The 20,926-nt window shown below is 42.0% G+C and overlaps 1 protein-coding gene and 1 long non-coding RNA gene across 51 annotated transcripts in view; one reads left to right on the plus strand and one right to left on the minus strand.

The window, feature by feature from the left end:
* Positions 1-20,926, minus strand: part of SORBS1 (sorbin and SH3 domain containing 1) — a 231,558-nt gene that overhangs the window by 126,179 nt on the left and 84,453 nt on the right. Inside the window, exon 1 of one of the 50 annotated variants that reach the window (XM_086680436.1) lies at positions 19,819-20,088. The exons of 48 other annotated variants lie outside the window; for them this stretch is intronic. The gene's annotated coding sequence lies outside the window, so the exon portion shown is untranslated. Of the gene's footprint in view, positions 1-19,818; positions 20,089-20,926 lie in introns of those variants that run through there. One more of the 50 variants, XM_086680444.1, reaches the window with a different exon arrangement.
* Positions 12,938-20,347, plus strand: LOC147576089 (uncharacterized). Its single transcript, XR_015241752.1, has 3 exons — positions 12,938-13,052; positions 17,065-17,259; positions 19,873-20,347. It is a non-coding gene; the product is annotated as an uncharacterized LOC147576089 (long non-coding RNA).

Genomic DNA, 20,926 nt, shown 5'->3' on the forward strand with positions numbered 1-20,926 from the left:
CCTCAGAACCACCCTATACAGCCCATATAGTGCCACACTGTGGCTTTAGCAGGGGAAGACGACTTCTTATGTGTCAAATTCCCACAGGGAAAATGATCCACAGAGCCCCTGTGAACTCAGAGGGGCTGGCTTGGGCAGTACAGAGAAAACAGAAAAAAGACAGCAAACTTCCTAGGAAAGAACAATGTGGCTAAAACACTGGCCTGGTGACACTGTTCAAACAGTATTTCTTTCATGCCTACTATGTACCCAGGATGGTGCTTAGCCCAGAGGAGACCAGCATGAATCAGACAGCTGCAGTCTTTGAGGCCACCACAGAATTTTAGGGTGACACACATGGCCCACTGAAATACAATATGATGGGTAACCCTTTTGCTAGCAATCTGAGCTAAGTGTTATGGGACCACAGAAAGGAATAATTTCTGCACAGGAAAGAGAATCAAGGAATGAATGCTAACATCTTCAAACGTTCAAAGACATAACTTCTCAACTCACCTCAGATGTTACACTTTGGGAAATGCAGGTCTAAAAATTTAAGTCCAGATTCCTGAATATACCATATGGCCATGAAATCAAGGTCCTGATGAACCTCCCAGGCTCATCTCCATATATTCAATAAACCCTAAACTCCACTGTACCAGATTTGTCACTCCTTCTGAATCCCAAAGAAGAGTCTCCAAGTCGTTCATGTCATTGTTTCTTCCCACCACTAAGACCCCTTCCCTTACCTCCTCAACCTTTAATGCCAGATGCACTGGCCCAACAAAAATGAAAGGGTTTGGATTTTGCTTTAGTTTTAATTTAATTTTATTTTATTATGTTTATTTTTGAGACAGAGAGAGGGAGAGAGCGCCACCAAATCCGAAGCAGGCTCCAGGCTCCGAGCTGTGAGCATAGAGCCCGATGCGGGGTTTGAACCCACGAACCTTGAGATCATCACCTGAGCCAAAGTTGATGTTTAACCGACTGAGCCACCCAGGCGCCCCTTAGTTTTGTTTTTAATTGCCACAAAAAGTTGTGATGATAAGGAACTCATTTTAACAAGACCAATTTATAATCACAGAATTCAGGAATCCCATGCCCAAGTGCCCACTAAAATCATCACACTCTTTCCCAGAGATGGGTCAGATTTGAAGCTAGAAGACTAATTATAAAAGATTGCAATACATCTGCAATCACGTTTTACCTTTTATACTTAAATGGAGTCTTTAAGCAAACATAAAAAGTTGATGCTGCCAACAAAATTGCCAATAAGCGAAATACAGCCCCTAAATAGTTTCAAGTCTTAAAAATGCAATATTATTTGAGCTTCAGATAATAGAATTTGGGTGACAACTTGTAATCATATGTTACATTATGTCTTTAAAAATGCATGATTTGCAGCAAACATAATAGAGAGGGTTAATATCCTTATCTTATAGTATACTCATACTCACTGCCAGGAAAAAAAAATTTAAAAAGCATGAAGAAATAATCCCCAGAAGAAAAAAGGCAAACAAACAAACCTATAAGAAAATGCTCACTTAACCTGATTAGCTTTAAAAAAAAAAATAGATTCAAATAATGTCTTTTTTTTTTTAACTTCTTAAATTAGTCCACAATTTTAAAACACCAACACTCAGCTGAGGCAAAGGCACTGACATTTTCCTACCAGTAACACTGTAAACGGTCATCACTGTTTTGAACGTAACACATCCAGAGCTATCCACCTCAATCCCTTTGTGCTTTCGGGGAATCTAGCCCAAAGAAAGAATCCCAAATGACAACAAAGCTACACAGCGATGTTTACCACAGCTTTACTAATAGTAGTGAGAACCTGGGCACTCTCTGGTGTTCAGTAACAGGAAACCAATTACACGGCCACACACCCCTCTGGGTGGATTGTTGGACAGCTACACAGATAATGGCTATGTAGACCACACAACATCGGAAAACACTTCTTATAAGATTAGGTGAAGAAAGCAGTGTGTAGGTTTGCAGGATATCTGTGATTCTAGTTATGTAAAAAATAAAACCTATTTCATATATTGGAAAGGAAACATGCCCAAATTCTAATAATGATTTGGTAGCATGGAATTACAGGTAACTTTTAAATTTCACTTCTATTTTCCAGACTGTTTATACTACATTTCTTTTTTTAACAAAAAAGTAATGTTTTTTAGCTCATACCTAGCATTTGTTATGCAATTGTGTCCTCTTCAGAACTTGCGACAGAAAGTTCTAGGCGACAAGCTAGAAAACGCGCCACTAACAACCCTGTCTGTTTGAACACAGTCCCACATGATGCAATCTTCCACAGAACTAATAGCGAATGCCCCAAATGTGGGATTCCAACATTAATCTCCAGTGATTGCTTTTGTTTAATGAAGCCAAACTACCCCCCTGTAGTTCCTTATAAGGACAAGGGGGGCGATAAAAAGACTAAGATGTTCAGCCAGATTTCCTAAAGAAGCAATCGCACCAAAACATTTCATCTTAAAATAGTCAGCAGGGGCTGCCTGGTGACAACACACACCCAGTACCCCACTGCTCCCCACGCCTGCTCGCTGCCAATTCCCTGCTCCAAACCCAACTTCATGGCATTCCAGAGCCCTGAGCTCCTTCTCAAACTCTTTATATGTACAACTCTGGGCACACACGGTTTCTCAAACATGCATTGTTAACCACGACAAGTCTTAAATACAAAACTGGCCCATTTGTGTTTCCCAAATATGGCTGTGTCTACAGAACTAAAACAAAGGTGTCTAATTGTAGCATCCCGCACATTTGGAACCCTCCATTGAGACAATCTAGATAATTCAAACCAGGGCAGATTCCCAAATTCATGAGATAAAAGGAAAACATCTTAGCTCTGTTTCCATTGTGAACATATAACCTCAAACTAATAAAGGCAAGCCCAGGAGACAGATGATGCCTTTCGTCTCCACAGTCACTACATGATGCCTCCTTGTAGGGAAAGGATAGACAAGGGCATTTTGAATTCTCAGAAGAGTCAAGGTTGGGCCAGAGTCTAGTGGTCTAGTCTTAGTAACTAAGAAGTTACTAAGTGTGGCTGAAAAAAAAAAATCCTAAAAAGGGGGTCGGTTGGAGCCTGAGAATGGGAAAGACGCGTGGGTTTGATACTGGCAGGAGAGGTGTCCACTCTTATAGACAATCCATAGTTCCCTCTCATCTTGGCTTTTGAACCACAAAACTCCTAAGGCTATTCACCACATCATCTATCACAGACGTCTGCAGCACAGGCCCATACCACGCTCAGGAATGAGGGAACAGAAGTTCCATTCAGTAAAAAGACTCTGGGTCTTTTGCAAATACATAACTTAAATACTTCAATTCATAATACTGGCTTATTCAGGAATTGCTTGTTTTCCTTAAGGAGTTCTGAAATTTTTACTGAATGTATATTAGCCTAGCAAAGAGCCAATATGGAACACTGAAAACATTATTTCTTCTGAGAAAATCTCTCTTCTTAGTGGTATCTGCTTAATAACTGAGGTGGAACACATATAGACCCAAAATCAATGATCCTTTAACTCAGGTCTTGGAGGCCAAGGACTTCATCAGACCCTGGGTCCCTACCAGTAATAAACATGAGACCCCAACTTCCATTAGTCACTAAATAATCAGTGAATTATATATTAGCTACTTTTTCTCTATTCTCATAATCTCATTTTGTGCTGGTTTTAGGCAATTTTTCAATATATCAGGTATAAAAGCTGCATCCAAGCATTCGAGAACATAGTGCAAATTTCTGAAATGGGTTTTCTGCAAACTAAGCTGACATCACTAAAATATAGTAGCAAACTCATAGCAAACATTCAATATTTTTTTTAAAAATCCATGACAACTCTCAGACCAGACTGCTTGGAAACAGGTTGGCATCTAGTATATATTTTATATAAATAGAAATTTTATATTTATGCATGTATATATACACACATTTATGACTTCAGCTGCCCTATGTATACCCAACTATATCAATCATCACTTTGAATGCAAATGGTCTACATGCACCAATTAAAAGACAGATTGTCAGAGTAGATAAAAAAACAAGACTCAACTGTATGCTGTCTCTAAGAAGCCCACATCAACTACAAAGACACATATAGATAAAAATTAAATGCATGCAGAAAAAGAAACCATGCTAACAGTTGCTACATGTGCTTAGTGTCTGCAGAAAACAACAAAAATCCAGGGTGAGAAGAACAGGGTTTGACTCCAAACTGCCAGGGTTGCACAAACTGGGAAGTGCCTTAGTTTGCTCAGTCTCAGTTTACTCACCTATCCAAGGAAATTAATAATATCTAATTTCATAAGGTGTTTCTAATTAAATTTAAAAATAAATATGAAACATTGTAAATTGTGTTATAAAAGGAAAAAATGTTCTAGCAAAGAAGGTGCTGTCTAGTCCTGTTACCCTTTGTTTATTGTGTTTTTTTTTTAATTTTTTTTTTAACGTTTATTTATTTTTTTTTTTTAATTTTTTTTTTTTTTCAACGTTTATTTATTTTTGGGACAGAGAGAGACAGAGCATGAATGGGGGAGGGGCAGAGAGAGAGGGAGACACAGAATCTGAAACAGGCTCCAGGCTCTGAGCTCTCAGCACAGAGCCCGATGCTGGGCTCGAACTCACAGACCGCGAGATCATGACCTGAGCCGAAGTCGGCCGCTTAACCGACTGAGCCACCCAGGCACCCCTGTTTATTTTAACAGACTGATGAATAGGGTCACTGTATATCTCATCACGAAGCTGATATTACCTGTACCAATACTCATCTGTACAAAACGTTAAGCTTTACGAGCTAGAGGAGCATCTAAGAACCAAGAAATCCATTTCTAGATCTGTCTTCCTATGTAAAGTCGGGCAATGAAGGACACTTTCGACAAAGGCATCATGTTTTTTAAGACACTTCACGGTTGCTCTCTCTTAGAAGTCAGGTCTCAAGGAACCAAGTCATGATGATCTAGACCCATTTACTGTGCATGCATTCTAGACAAGAGCCTGTGCTCATGCTTCAGACAGATGAACCAGCAACTTTGCATGTGTCATTTCTCATTTTGAGAACACCTTGTAAGGTTTCTATACCCACATGGCGAATGGAGAAACTCAGGCTCAGTGAAAGTTAGAAGACTTGTTAAAAAGTCTTGCAGAAGCACTAAGAAAGCTGAATACAGATCCTGGTGCTGGCTCCCAAGTCTGGGCTCTTTCCATTCCACAATGTGGCCTCAAAGAGGCATGACACAGTCCCTGCCTGAAGAAAGGTATTACTACATGTAGGCTATTCAGAGAATATACAGACCTAAAAAAGAGAGATGATAATCTCAAGGAACATTTTTAATCAGCTTATCAGCCAAAACAAGAGATGGTGCCTGCCTCCAAGACCTTACATCCTACTTTGGAGGGAGAAGACGAAGAGCTTTGAAACCTTGATGATCACTAAAGACAGCACGGAAAAGCATCTACAAATCACCCTCCAGTGTAAGACTATGCCAGCTAAGAGAACACTTCAGGACTTAGTGGGAAAGACCAGGATGTGCTGACCAAAGCACCCTTTTCTGAATGTGCAAAATACACTGCAGTTCTTAGGATAATGACTTCTCTACAGAAAGTGTTCATTGGGGGAGACTAAACTGAACAGAATTACACACAGCACGTTCTAGTAGCCTTTACAAATCAATGACATCCACCATCACCCTGTTACTCACACACACCTTAAAAAAATGTGTAGAGAAACTCTAAAGTAAAAATAACTTGGATTTCAGTTACTGCTCTGCCACTTATCAGAGGCATGATATGCGGTCAGTTAACCCTGCCAAGCCTCAGTGTCCTCATCTGTAAAATGGGAATACCAGCAGCCAGCAGTCTCAGAGTGTTACACTGAGCATTAAATGCAGAAAGCGAGCACTTCAAATGTCTAACACAGGACTAGAAGGTGCTCCATAAATGTCAGCTGCTCTCATCATCATCATCAATAGCATTTGACAGGTAGGTTCCTGCCCACTTTCTCCACAGCTGGTTTCTCTGAGTAGGTGTCCAACAACAGGGAGGCTGGAGTCTTCGGGCTAACAAAACAGTCTCCGCTCCCCTCTTTTTTTTTTTTTTTTTTAATTTTTTTTTTTCAACGTTTATTTATTTTTGGGACAGAGAGAGACAGAGCATGAACGGGGGAGGGGCAGAGAGAGAGGGAGACACAGAATCGGAAACAGGCTCCAGGCTCTGAGCCATCAGCCCAGAGCCTGACGCAGGGCTCGAACTCACGGACCGCGAGATCGTGACCTGGCTGAAGTCGGACGCTTAACCGACTGCGCCACCCAGGCGCCCCTCCGCTCCCCTCTTAAGAGGGGACTGTACCAACTTCCTGTCCCTCCTAAGTCACATGGTCTGTCTTTCCCCAACCATACAATCCCCTCTTCTAACTCAGCTCCCCATGAGAAGCAAAGTAACTGGTGTGCTCTTTCACAGCACAGTTCATTCTCATGGATGTTATGTTACTGGGTATCACTTGACTCCACGTAAAATTTATTGTCTTCTGTGTCCTTTGCTAGTCACGAGCTGCTCTCACAAAGCGCCTAAGCTGGGGTTTCTGAGGTGGGTTCCACAAAGGTGGTATTTAGTCCACAGCACAGCATATACACAGAATAGACCCAAGTCCAATCCAGTTGATGGGAAGGACTTTTACTGAAGAGCATATGGAAATAACATTGGGTAGATGGTGTACATGGTCACCAACTGGCCTTGAATCCAGGAAAGGCATCTGTACTTGCCTCTATCAGACCACAGAACCCAAGGTGAGTTCTTTAGACATTTCCTAATCCAAAATCAATCTGACTGAGGCACACAGGATGAACTAGGGGGACTGGGGACACTGGTGCAGGGAGAGTACATGAGCTGAGGCCAGGCCAAAGGAGAACGCATGGACATCTACTGCTTTTTGTGACTTCCTCCTCCAGTTTCCCTCAACCACATATACCCTCTCTGCCCAGGAAAGCAGCTCCCAGCAAACTTGTTTTGCCCATTTGGCTGTGAAAAGCTCCACAAAAGCGTTGATTACAGCAACCACAGCTGACAATTTCTACATTTGTCTTATCTTGCTTATTTGCAGCAAAAACTGCTGCTCAGAGAGAATCTGATTTTTGGAGCTTACTCCTTAAATCTCACTCTGCCACTTTTGCCCACGGCTAGTCTTATTTTTTGCCCATTTGCCTTGGTGGCTGACATGAAATTATCAGAAAACAAAAGGTGTCAAAAATCCTTTGTTACTCACGAAGCTTACTAACTGGAGACATTACAATTAACAACCACTACCATGGACTAAAACGTGACGATTGAGGGATCATTTTCAAACCAATGTTAAAGAGAATAGTTCTCGACATAAAATGACCCTGTCTTCCCAATTCACCACTCATGTAAATACGACAAAAAATGTTGGAAGAGAACTATGTATTCAATTATAGTTCATGTGATGATCCTGAGATCTAGATTAAGGAGCCTGATTAAGAGAATATTTAATGCTTCACATTGAGCTCTATCAGCAAATAGTTCCAGGTGTTGAGGCAGTGATCCTACCGCTTTGAAACTCAGTTTCCCCCTGGATTAATAATAGCACTAATTTCCCTGCTGCTGTAAGGATTAATGGGACCAAGCATCGCCCGTGTAGCAGTGCCTGCACACGGTAAGAATTCAATAAATGATCACGTGTTGATATAATTGGTTTATTTCCCATTTGTCTCGTTCTAACTCCAAAAATGAGCATAGTAGTAGGTGGGTGGAAATGCTGGTTAATAAAAGGCTCGAGTTAGTCACTGTTTTACTATAACAACAGTTTACCGGGATTCTGCTGGAAGGAGGCAGGGGCACTGCCAGGAATGAAGGCTTTCTGCCTTGGACAGAGAACACACAAAACTCGAGGTAGCTCCACCCAGCACCCTGCATTTGTATAGAACTTTGCAGGTTATAGAACAGCAGTGCCTTTGGCTGTCTGTAAGAAGGTCAGTAATTGAGTTCAATCAAAGAAAAAGGGGATGGGGAAGAAATGCAATGCGGTCTGTCTTTAAGAAGGTTTCATGTGGCCAAAGGACTCTCAGAGTATCATAATACGTCAGGGCTGGAAAGGACCACAATTTCCAAATATTAGAAGCCCTGAAGTCCAACAGGACACAGTGGGGAAAGCCAACCGTGTCAGCAATAGAGGTGACAGCTCCTAGGTTTGGGGTCCTGCTGTGCTTTCCTGAAGTTAATCTCCCTGACGACAAGCATCTATGATCATATGAGTTTGTAAGTCATGAGAGTACTAAAATATTCTAAATGGCTTTGAAAAATTTCATTGTGGCATTCTCTTTCGTCAAAAAAAAAAAAAAAAAGCAGTAGTAGAAAACTAAAATCTAAGGTTTCATGACATTTATAGTAAACCCAAATGTCTTTAAAATTAAATTCTAAAATCTTACACACAAGTACAAAGTTGGGGAATAAATGGCCTTCTCCTTTTTAAAAATAAATCATTAATTTAAGGCAAGCCCACAATCAAATGCCCTTTGGTGCTGCTGAACCCATTAATTCATGCAATAAAAGTTCACTAAATGTGAGGAATGAACAGTGGTTCTTCTATTTTAATTTATAGTATGCTGTATAGATCTGGAAGTCAAACCACCAGGATTCTAACAGAGAGCATATTAAGAAGACTGCAGAGATGGGGAAAAATAAGGGTCCCACACAAAAATCTCTCCTGCCCTTGAAGTGTGCAACAAAAACCCATCATAAAAATGTAACTTTAGAACTCTTGGGTTGGTTCCCAATCTTCTTACAGGGAGCTGCAGTATTTGCGGAGTTTGGTGAATATATTACACACAATCATAGACTTTCTTCCTACCCGTTTAATAATAAAAGTGCAAAAATAGGTTTTTCCTTATGTAAAAATGTAAAGCCTAAGTAAATATACTGGGTTATAAGGGGAGAAGAAACTAAAATATGAGCTCAAAATTCTTAAAAACAGACAAGAAAAACACTTGACCTCTCAGCATGGTGATGAAGCATTTCAAATTCCCACGTGCTAATATCACAGCTCTAAAAACAAACTGGCAGAGCGCCTAGGTGGCTCAATGCGTCGAGCATCCAACTCTTGATTTCGGCTCATGTCATGATCCCAGGGTCGCAGGATCAACTCCCGCACTGGGCTCCGTGCTGAGCTTAGAGCCCGGTTAAGATTCTCTCTCTTCCCCCACTCCACCCCTGTCTCCGGCTTGCTCACTAAAATAAAAAAATAAATAAAAAGTAAATAAAAAACTTAAGTGCAGCGAATCAGGTACAGTGGTGCCCTGGGGAGCATGAAATCCAAGAGGACTACGTGAAGTGTGCCCACATACTTTGCTAAAGTCCAACCAGTGAACAGAAAATCCCAGAGATGCCAAATTTTACATATAGGTGTAATTTAAAATACTTAGGCTCCGGCTTCATTGCTGGTTTACACCAAAGCTGAAAGAGGAGGGAGGGAGAAGTGGGTGAGTTCAGGAAGGTGCCCTAGACGCCGACCAGATGAACACCGGCTTGGAAGAGCCTATTCTTGGAAGTGCCCAGCAGCGGGCATTGACTCACTGAACGTGGACAAGCGGTCGAGTTCTTCCAATGAGGGGCCAGACAGGGAAACCCTCCTCTGGCCGTTCAGCTCAGCTCCCTCATTAAATTCAGAGTGAAACCAGCTGCCAGAAAAGGCAAAGGGTGACCCAGCCGTGGCTCTGGAAATTCCTAGCAAAGAAAACAGACTGAACGCCTGGGTCGTGGTAGCTCACAGATCACAGTGCTAGAAGGCAGTTTTCAGGCAACGGTATGGAAGATAAGGAAATCATCCTTAGAGTGGTGCTCTGCTCCTGCTGAAAATATAGTGCGGTTTCTCTCAGAACGTGCTGGGTCCATTATCATCAGGGAGACAGAACAGATGGAGGAAGACACAGGCAGTGGGGCAGTGAGTCCCCAAAGATCAGTAAAACGGTGTCAGTGAATAGTAGACCAACACAAATAATATTAAAACAAAAATATCAATTCTTTACAAGAATTATTACAGTTAAATAAGTACATATAAAATACTTCACTAAAAAGGTTAAATCTTATTCATTTCTTCTATCACTGAAATCTACACAAATGACATTAAGAAATTGAATTTAAATATAGATATGTTATATGAAATCATTTTTTAAGTCAAAGAAACTTTAAGATAAAGTGATTTTTTTTCTCATGTCCTGATTTTTTTTCCTTAAAAGATGCATCTGCAATACAGAATATGGCAAGCCACAAACTGACCTCTAATTTCATTACTTTAAAGGCCAAAAATGCTGCTATGTGGTGGAAAAAGCCCAATAAAACCATCATTGTCTTTTTGTGGAGAACTGGCTATTGTCTTTACTTTTGCCCCCAAGTAAATAAATATTGGTCTTAACCCTTGATAGGAGGTAACACTGGGTCTTTCTCTTCATCCCTTTTCCTCCAAACTTAGTAATTCCCTATTTTATAAATTCAAACATGACTTAATAATTAATGATTTCCCCAAATGTACGTTTCATCATGGATGCTGAAAAAGTTAAAGTACTGCTTGTAACCCTGCTCCTAGTCAACTCTGATGAATCAGAGAATTCAGAAAAGAACAGGAGCATTTTACATGTGCCCTTCAACTAAGTTCTTAACTTGGACTTCAATTTTCATTATAAATTTGAATTCTCTGGATTTAAAAATATTTTTTCAATTCAAAGCACAACTAAAATAATCTTCGTAAAAAATGCTCCCGCTGTATCAGAGGGCCTCAAAAACTGCTGTATATTGGTCACAGGGAGGGGACACTTGTCTCAAATGCAGATTACAGTTTCTGCTCCCAGACATGTGGATTGAGAAGTTCCAAGGCGGGGTGGGTGGGGGGGGTGCCTAAAATCTGCATTTCTGGAGGATGTGGTTTAAGGCCATGCTTTGAGAAATACTGGTCAATATGACCAAGTTACGGCAGTTCCAAGTATTAAATGCCCACAGCTCCAACACTTGACACAAAGCTGGAGATTATTATGAATTTGTTGCATCAAATTAAATAGAATTTATAATTTGCACTGACTGTGTCAGAATTTCATTTCAGCAGGGAGACAGTTTTTCCTTTTTCCCCTGCAAACTGTTCACAGTGAGTAAAACAACGTGCAAATATAATTGCACTTAGGCCTGCCAGGCATGACTGCTGCCCCATCTGCACATTGTCTGGCACAGGGTTTCCAAATGAGAAATCTACTAGGAGCACATTCATCTATCAGCTTAAATATTCCTAAACTGGATAATTGAGAAAGCCAAGAAATCAAATGTGCCCAAAATTTCAGACTGTTTCATATCATCACCCATAAAATGACTATACCCTAAAAAAAAAAGATATATATTTGATACATCCGTTGATGCCATGTAAAGAAAATTTTTTTAATTAAACAGACTTTGATTTCTAAAAGTCCATTAATGCTTTATCCTATCATATTACTGTAACAGCAACGTTTACATTTTATATCAAACTCAAACTGCTAACTTCTCAACGTGTTTCCACCAGACAGTTCTATTAACGATTCAGCAACAGAAAATAGTTTCCTATAAAAAGCAACTGGGAAAGCAGTTACAACCAAAGAAATTCAAAAGCAGTTGTTCAAGTATTAAGCTCTTTTTTAGAAGAAAAAGAGTTTCCTCTCATTTCAAGAGTATTGTTCTTTTTAGATCTAACAGGTTTTATTTTTTTATCTTTTCAAGTACCAAGGAAATTGTAAGCACAGAATTAAACGTCTGAAAATTAAAGAAAAAGATCCATATTGTCACCACTCTAATACAACCTCTCTCTTCATCTGTAGGAACAAACAGCAGTCAAACCTTGGTGAACTCGCTTCTGATACAGGTGACTGCAAAGCATTCAGGATTACACCACTCTGCAACATGTACATTTTTTTAATTTGGTGAGTTGGGGAGCCACATACTCAAGTCTGCTTCCCGTTTCTTTTGAGAGGTAGCCAAATCTGATTTGTCTCCCTAGCAATAAATAAAATACAATTATTTGTGTCATCAAGAGCTCTATGCTTAGGATGTGACATACAAGATCTCAGTTAACCCTAATAACCTTACAGCATATGTACTGTTGCTACCAACTTCGAAAGGAGGAGATGGTTCGCTGTCTTCCCCAGGGTCACATGACCAGTATGCTGTGGGATTGTGACAGAAACCTGATCTGACCTTAAATCCCAGGCTCTTAAAGATCACCTCGTACTAGCGTACTAGCGTCGCAGTGCATTGCATTTCCCTTCCTTCCACTCCTCCCACCTCGTTTTGTAAACACCTTTCCACTGCATTTGTTTTCTGGTGATTAAGAGAATGAGCTCAACAGACCTTCCCACAGACATATCCAGCCTTTATGAAGTGTCAGCTTAGTGTCAGACACTGTGCTCAGGGCTGGCTACAGAGATGAACACCACCATCGCCCTCGAGAGGCCTATAGTCCAAACTGTGGAGGGGGCTTCAAAGCAAGGTAATGGTGTCTTTTGTTCTGTGAAAGCCACGCGATGCCTAGACAGTCCACTGCTGGCTGCCGAGAGAGTGGAAGTGAACAGAAGCTTGGGCTGAGGGCTGGGAGTGGATACAAGTGACCCCTTCGGCCCAAGGAAGGAACGGAGAGCTAGTTAAGGACTATACGCCTTTCACAGCAAATTCCCAAACTAGAATGTTTTGGTTCTATAAATGGAGATGTTACAAGGGGAACATTAGTTTGAAGTAAAACTGAATTTTGAAAAATTTTTACAAACTTTTGTATAGTTATGCTGTTGGCGTCACTCTCCAATTCCACATAGTTGTTGGGAGTCCAGCTGTTTACTCCCTCGATTTGACTCTGTCAACTCAAGTGGCAGAGATATCCCGAGTTCCAGTAAACACACACAGCTCTTTTTAGCTCTGGCAGGCGCGCGAGGGGGAAGCTGGAAGGCCTGGCTCTGGCCAGGCGTGGGCTACAGCCTTAACAGAGAGGCAGTGTTCCCCGGGATCCAGCAAGGCAGTGACGGGGATCAAGGTGACAGAGCCTGAGGAAACGGGCCGATGTAGGTGGCCCGTGATCATGAATGTCCCCTTCTCCTTCCATCACTAACCCTTGGTGATTCCCATGCTTTCCTTTAATGAGAGAGGCCTACTGCCTTCCTTCAGAGGCGTGGTGATTAAGAATGTGGGTTTGGGGGCACCTGGGTGGCTCGCGCAGTTAAATGCCCAACTTCGGCTCAGGTCAAGATCTCATGGTTCATGGGTTTGAGCCCCACGTCAGGCTCTGTGCTGACAGCTCGGAGCCTGGAGCCTGCTTCGGATTCTGTGTCTCCTTCTCTCTCTCTGCCCCTCCCCTGCTTGTGCTCCCCTTGTCTCTCAAAAATAAGTAAGTAAACATTAAAAGGAAAAAAAAAAAAAAAAGAATGTAGGTTTGGCATAAATTATCAGCTCCATCCCTTACTAGCTGTGTGATCTTGGGCAAGTTACCTCAGTTTCCACATCCATAAAATGGAGTATTACAGCAATCCCTCTCATGTGGCTACTACAAGATCTGGTTGCGGTAACACTGGTAAAGCACTCAGGAGCACCTGCCACAAAGCTGGACACAGTGCAGTGCTTGCTAAATGACTTCTTTGACTCAGGGCACTCACTGGCTAGTCTACTTTTTCCCACTTATGTGTTGGCTGTTGTATTGGTCATTCTTCTGTAAGCCAGGGATGATTCTCTGAAGGGTGGCTGAGTACACGTTCACTCTACTCTTTGCAGTGACCTACTCTTATAGGATGGTCAATAAATGTTTTGGGGGTTTGTTTTCGTTTAGCTCTGAGGAACCTTTAAAAACTCACACAAGAGATTCTCTTACACTTATTTGGACCTGTCTCAGTGACCTACATAGTGAAAAACATTCAATAAAAATCAATGTTGGGTTTATTTTGTTATGAGGGACCACAGAAATAATGGAGTTTGACACCTTCACTTGTATAGCTGAGAAAACAGTCCAGGTGAGGAAGGAGAAGCCCACCCACATGGTTGGAGTGAGACTGTGACCTGGCCAAGAGTAAAACAAGGGCTCCCTATTCAGCACTGTTTCCCCCACAGGATGTTGCCCTGAGTCAAAACACAGATAACTGGCCTTATCTTTCTGTAGACCAAATGGTAAGGAGAATGTCATGCTAACATCATATTTCAAGAGGAACAAAATTCTTTATTCGCTACAAATATTCTTTCTGAATTTTCACACAGTGCCTTGGATGTAGTAAAGGAGCAATAAATATTTTGATTTTATATAGAAAGGCAAACGACACTGAGAAATATACCGTCACTATGAAAAATTCTTCCAGATACTAAATTTCCATATCCATATACAAAGAAATAATAGAATTTTCTAGATAATAAAATGTTGCCATGGTCTAAAGGTTTATTTCCCCCCAAATTCATATGCTGAAAACCTCACATCCAAGGTAGATGGTACTAGGAGCCTTTGGGAGGTGCTTAGGTCATGAGGGCAGAGCCCTCATAAATCGAATTGGTGTCCTTACAAAAGAGTCCCCAGAGTCATAACCCTTCCACCACGTGAGGCTATGACAAGAAGTCTGTAATGTGGAAGAGGGCCCTCACCAAAACATGATCATGCTGGTGCTTTGACCTTGAATGTCCCTAAACTGTGAGAAATAAATTTCTGTTGTTTTTAAGCCCAGTCGTGGTATTTGGTATGTTGGCCTGAAAAGACTAAGACATTGATTAATTACAAAGTCCAATTTTTGAAGAATGAAAAATACCATGAAATGAGGTGTACTAGCGTCCTTAATACAGTTTCTCTTTCTATGGACTGAAGAGTGTCTAGAGAGCATCACTCTAGGCATCAAGTGACAACAATTCTGTGTTGTACCACATATCTCAGACTATTAGGGCAGATCCAAATTCGAATTTTCTATCTCTTTTGCCAATAAATAATTTCACTGCTCTCCAAATTCCAGTTTTCCAGGAACGAGTGACCAAATAAATCAAGTCAGTAAGCGTTATAAGTAAATGTAACAGTAAATCACAACAGACTAAAAACCCGCAAAAAGAAGGCTCACACGCTTACCTCCAGAACCCAATAGGTCTATAGCTGTAGATGTGATGCATATTTGTAAAAGGCTCAACGTGGAGCCAATATGACAGCAGACACAGACTGGGCAGCAACACAAATTCTGAAACCAGAATCTTTAATTACCTATGTTCCTAGGAAGCAAATTGGCAAGAAAGGTGGGTAACACAGACTTTAAAAAAAAATTTTTTTTCGTGATATACTATGAAGTCAGAAAATTCTGAGCTCAAACTCCTTACTTTCTTTACCATTACCAGGTTGAACCCTATCAAATGGCCTTTAAGTCAAAAACAATCAAATACTAGAATATCACATTACTCAAATTAACACACAACATTACGAGGGAACAGAAGACCGCTGTCATCGAAGACAGCCTCGAGCATGGTTTCAGGAAGATTATCTCTAATTCATAATGGTTTTCTTCAATGAGTTCTGGGGTGGAGAAAGCAGGAGGGGCTGAGGTTAACAGTTAGTTGCTTAAGTTACCAAAAACTCCACTGACTAGAACTCTTCATCTTTTAAGCGGCCCTATTAAAGTTTCACTGCAGAATAATTTATGAGATGTCTGAGGAATGCTGTGAAAAAAAATACGTCTGACATTTAAGACTATTTTAAAACACCTCTCTTGTACAAAGAGCTGGAGGTGTGGCAGGTCGGGCCTTGCTCATGCCTGGGGAGAGCTGAAGTTTTTTGCGGTTTGGGGCAGACACCCGGCACAGCTTCAAAGCTCCGAGGCCCAGGCGGGCTCTCCAAGCCCCCGGAGGCGCGACCAGGCCAGGCCTAGACGGCATCTCTGTTCCTATTTGGGGCCTCGGCACTCTGTTTGCCCTTCAAGGTTCCCTGCTGCCTAAGGAAACATGCAAAATATTTCCGTGAAGCACCGCTGTGTGGAAGCAACAGGAAATAAAGGTTTACTCCAGTGACTCCCTGCTAATAAAGAGGCAGGGGTCGCATCTGAGAATCAGGGTTTTCCAAGCGACTTGTTATTTTTACCAGATGTTTTCAAAGGCAGGGCTTGTGCACAGTACTTGAGAGGTATTTTTGTTTTCTAGAATCAAGAGGGCTTAACCATAAGATGTATTTTAATGGAGCAGGAAAAGCCAATCCAAAGTCAAAAGGATATGGGGAAAGTGGCCTCCTCAGAGACACAACTTGTAAATTTTCTTAGGGTATAAGAGAAATGAAGCATTCGTATCTGAAACTTCCTAAAGGAGGTAAAATCAGTTCTTAAAAAATTCAACCTTTACCACATTTTTTTATTAAAAAATTTAATGTTTATTTGTTTTTGAGAGAGAGAGAGAGAGACAGGCAGACAGAGAGTGAGCAGGGAAGGGACAGAGAGAGAGAGACAGAATCCGAAGCAGGCTCCAGGCCCTGAGCTGCCAGCACAGAGCCCGACGCGGGGCTCGAACTCACAAACCGTGAGATCATGACCTGAGCTGAAGTCGAACGCTTACCCAACTGAGCCACCCAGGCGCCCCTACCTTTACCACTTTCTAACAAAGGTGTTAAGCTATGGAGACTTCACTGGGCAAGCATGGCCCCAATGTAAAAACTGGAGTCAGAAGCACCCAAGGGTCCCACCATGCTTTCTTTCTTCTCCCACATGCCTGCCCACCTCCCACCACCAGCACTGTCTCCGTTTGGTGGTGGCACCTGGGCATAGAGCACTCTTCCATGCTATGCCCACTGCAAGCCTTCCCAAGCTGCACCATATGTCTCAAAATTTTTCCTCTACCTTGTCCTACCCCCAACAAGCTATGCTGCCTCATTTGTGTCCTTCAAATGGCTCCCATATCCTCCAAGCCTATTTTCTAGAATGGGACCGACCCTAAAAAAAGGACGGATGATGGATTTCCACAGCTCCAACTTACTGCCTTTCTCTCTCCCCCGTATATATGGAATCTATATTCTTTTGTTAATTTACATTATTTGCCTAATATGCTATTTTCTCCAGTCTACTGATTGTTCAGAGCAACACATCTAGCTCAGAACATGAGCTTCTGGAGAGCAGTGTTTTCAGCCTTATCACGCGGAGAAAGACTGAGGGAAAAGAGGATGCTCCCCTAAAGAAATATGCGGAGAAAGCGTGGGGTTGCGAGTCTGACATCGCAGTTGGAACTTCGCCTCCATTCTCCAGCTAGCATCGAAGGTAACTTCCTTTGCCTCTTTCAAGTTCACATTCCTCTTCTGCAAAGTAAGAAATAATAAAACCTATCTTTGGGGTGATTATGAGGACTGTACCAGCTACGTGAAAAACCCTGCATATACAGAGAGCAATAAGTCCTGCGTCAACCATTGTTGCTTTTCCCAAACTCTGCCTACACCTTTTATAAATAGTTCCTTTATTTAAATCTCCTTAAATTACCTGATTTGAATGTGCCATAGGATTCCTGCCAGGACTCCCAATACACTCAGTAAGTGACATTTTCCTTATCTTTCCCACTTCTCTCCTAGTGTATGGTTTTCTACCGAAGAAAAACTTGCTGCTTTAAAAATATATAACCTTATATTCTTCAATGTTTCGTTACTTCCATTTTGTTCCAGTGCTCAAGTTGTTGTGTAAGTCTGGTTTACCCAAATTATAAATTCTGGCATTATGTCTGATTTACCTGCATTTGAAGTTTCTGAATTTCACACTGGTTTACCGGGCTGTAAAATCACAAGGCTAACAGGACCCTATCACATCACCTAGGCCAGCATCTCCCAAAACATGTTCCATAGAACAGTGCTGCCAGAAAAGCTAGCGTGTGGCAAAAAAGGTGTTCTAGAATCTAACAAATTTGCAATGTCTTTCCATGGCAACTCTCAGTGACCTTCAGTGATACGTTTAGGTATCTGAGAAGTCTAGCCATAAGGAATCCCACTGAAATGCACTCAAGCAGCATTCTGTTAATTTATTTGCCCACAGAACCATTTCCTCCTCCCTCCCTTTAGGGCACCCGTTAACACCATGCAGAACAAACTTCTACATAGTCCCAGTGGAATGGGAGAGCAGAAACAGAAAAAACCCTTCCCTAAGGTCAGTTTGTAAATGACGGAGGTAGCTTCAGGCCCAGACCTCTCCAACCCCCAAGACCCAGTTCTTCTGGCCATACCAGAGGGTCTCTAACTTCATCACACAGAGGGATGGCCAGGAGCGCTGGTTAACTGTAGGCTGCTGCGTCTGACCCTAAACTGTCTAAGTCAGTGGATCTGGTGTGTATTTCCAACACTTCTTGGGTGCTGCTGCTGCCAGAAGAATCACACTTTGAGAAGCACTGTCCTACACCCGCCCGCAGCAGCACAGAGGTTGGGGCGCGCCTCATCCCAGAGGGAAGACCTGGTGGGGAAGCCAAGGCGTCAACATGGGAAAATGCCTACAGGACAACAGGGTTAATAACTAATGGTTCAACACACGAGGCTGTATCTAACCAATGACCAAACGGCCCAGAGTTAAAAAACTACCAAAACTGGACAGTGGGAATTACTCGGTGTAAAACGATAGGAAAGTCTGGAGAGAGAGAGAGAGAGAGAGAGAGAGAGAGAGAGAGAGAGAGAATGGGGTGCCTTGGTGGCTCAGTCAGTTGAGTATCTGACTCTTGATTTCAGTTCAGGTCATGATCCCAGGGTTGTGGGACTGAGCCACTCACCAGGCTCTGTACTGAGCATGAAGCATGCTTGAGACTTTCTCTCTCTCTCCCTCTGCCCCTCTCCCCCACTCATGTTCTCTAAAATTAAAAGAGAGAGAGAGAGAGAGAATAATTGGGAAGAACATTCCAAGTGGTAACAATGGTTCCTATTATCCAAATATTTGTTTGCAGAATGGTGGAGGCCTGGCTGTGCATGTCTTTGGAGAGCACCCTGGTTCTTAATTTGAATATGGGTGTGACTGCTATTTCAAAAATTCACAGCAAAACACTTAATGCAAAATAGAGTAGCTCCTCTCCAAAGTGATTTGGAGGATGGAGCAAAGGTCTTCCTGCTCCCTTTCCAGCTGTAGCTTCACTTCCCCTGTTCGCCCTCTCTGCTTGGGCGCCCAGCAGCCCACCTCCAACACATTAAACCAAGGGACAAGCAAAGTTGGCCATGGAGTCTATAAGCCAGCTGGCTTAAGTTTTGTCTTTGGAAGTGGGGGGTAAAACAGTCAAAGCCTGCAAGTCCCCGCTAATGGAGTTTGATGAAGTGAAATATTTTCAAGACATCCCTCCCCCACACCTATCTCCTCCCCCAAAAAGAATTATCTGGGAAAATCATTTTTATAAGTTAGCTATAGCAAATTATCTCAAAAGGAATAGCCAAGAATGAAAACACCATTCTCCGTGACACGCCAGGAGCTACTATATCTCACTGTGGCCCCGAACTGCAATCTTGCAATGCTGGTACTAGCTACTGCTTTCAAAGAGCCAGGAATGACCTCACTAGGGTCATGGCAAGCCTGACTCTCACTCACTCGCTGGCATTCACTGAAAACTGGTTACCACAAGGTAAGAGGCAGGTGACACATGAGACATCTACTGCCCTCCCGGCTGAAGCAGTGAAAGCACATCGGTTAATCACGGGGTGAGTCAGGAGCGTGGAGATGAAGAACACTGGAGTCAGGTGGAAGAGGTTACTCTCAGGCGATTGTGCGGATGGCAGGAGGAAGCAGGATGCAGGACGGGAAAGGTAGGAAAATTGATAGTTCATGAGCACCTGCTCTGTGCCATATGCCGTTGGGTCCTTCACTTACTCTTTCCTGTCATCCGCAAAGTCCTATGAGCTGGATTGATGTCTTCATTTATAGATGGGGAACCAACGCCCAGGAAGTGAAAGCTCAAACAGCTGGCCAACACCAATATGGGGACTTCAGCTTTGGTTTATCTGAATCCAAAAGTGATGGTCTTCAATGATGTAAGATTCACAGATGACAGGAGACCCTGTAACTTCCACCGAAGTTAAATCAGGGTAAGTGCACTCTCCAGTCTTTTCCTAAGTTTCAATTTATCATTTCAAATGTGGTGAAATCATTAAATAAATTTGAGTTAGATACACACACGTATACAATGTATTTACCTAAATGTAAGACATTTAAGTATCATAAAGTTCTAAGTTAGTTATGGATGGGGGAAGATTTTGAACCATTTGTTAAAAATTATCACCATGGGCAGGGCACCTGGGTGGCTCAATCAGTTAAACATCCCACTCTGGATTTCAGTTCAGGTCATGATCTCATGGTCATGAGATTGGGCCCCACATCAGCACTCTCAGCATGGAGCCTACTTCAGATTCTCTCTCTCTCTCTCTCTCTCTCTCTCTCTCTCTCTCTCTCTCTTTCTCTCTCCCTCCCTCCCTCCCTCAAAATAAATAAATAAACTTCAAAACAAATTATCACCATAGGCAATACATTTTATGCCTTTGAAGGGGTCTGAACACCTGATTAGAGTGGCCAGAAATAAAATGTTTCCTTTTCTCCTCCAGGATGCTACACAAAAGCAACGAGGAAATGGGGGAGGGGTGGATGAGCATGACATTTCAGTAAATTTAGGAGCTACAACCTATACACAAAAATTGTTTACTACTAGTAGTGGGTCAGAAACACACAGAGATAAGTGAATCTTAAAATTCTGATGTTTCCACATCACACCAAATGACACTATTAATAAATACGTACAGACCGGTCTACATGCCTGGCACGGTCTATAAACTTTCTATAGACTAAGGTTGTTGTTGGGTTTTTTTTCAAACTTTTATTTAAATTTTAGTCAGTTAACATACGGTACAATATTGGTTTCAGGAGTAGAATTCAACGACTCGTCACTTACACACAACTCCCAGTGCTCATCATAACAAGTACCCTC

This window comes from Puma concolor, chromosome D2 (genome assembly GCF_028749965.1).
Source record: "Puma concolor isolate L17-30 chromosome D2, mPumCon1.1.hap2, whole genome shotgun sequence".
Taxonomy (NCBI): Eukaryota; Metazoa; Chordata; class Mammalia; order Carnivora; family Felidae; genus Puma; species Puma concolor.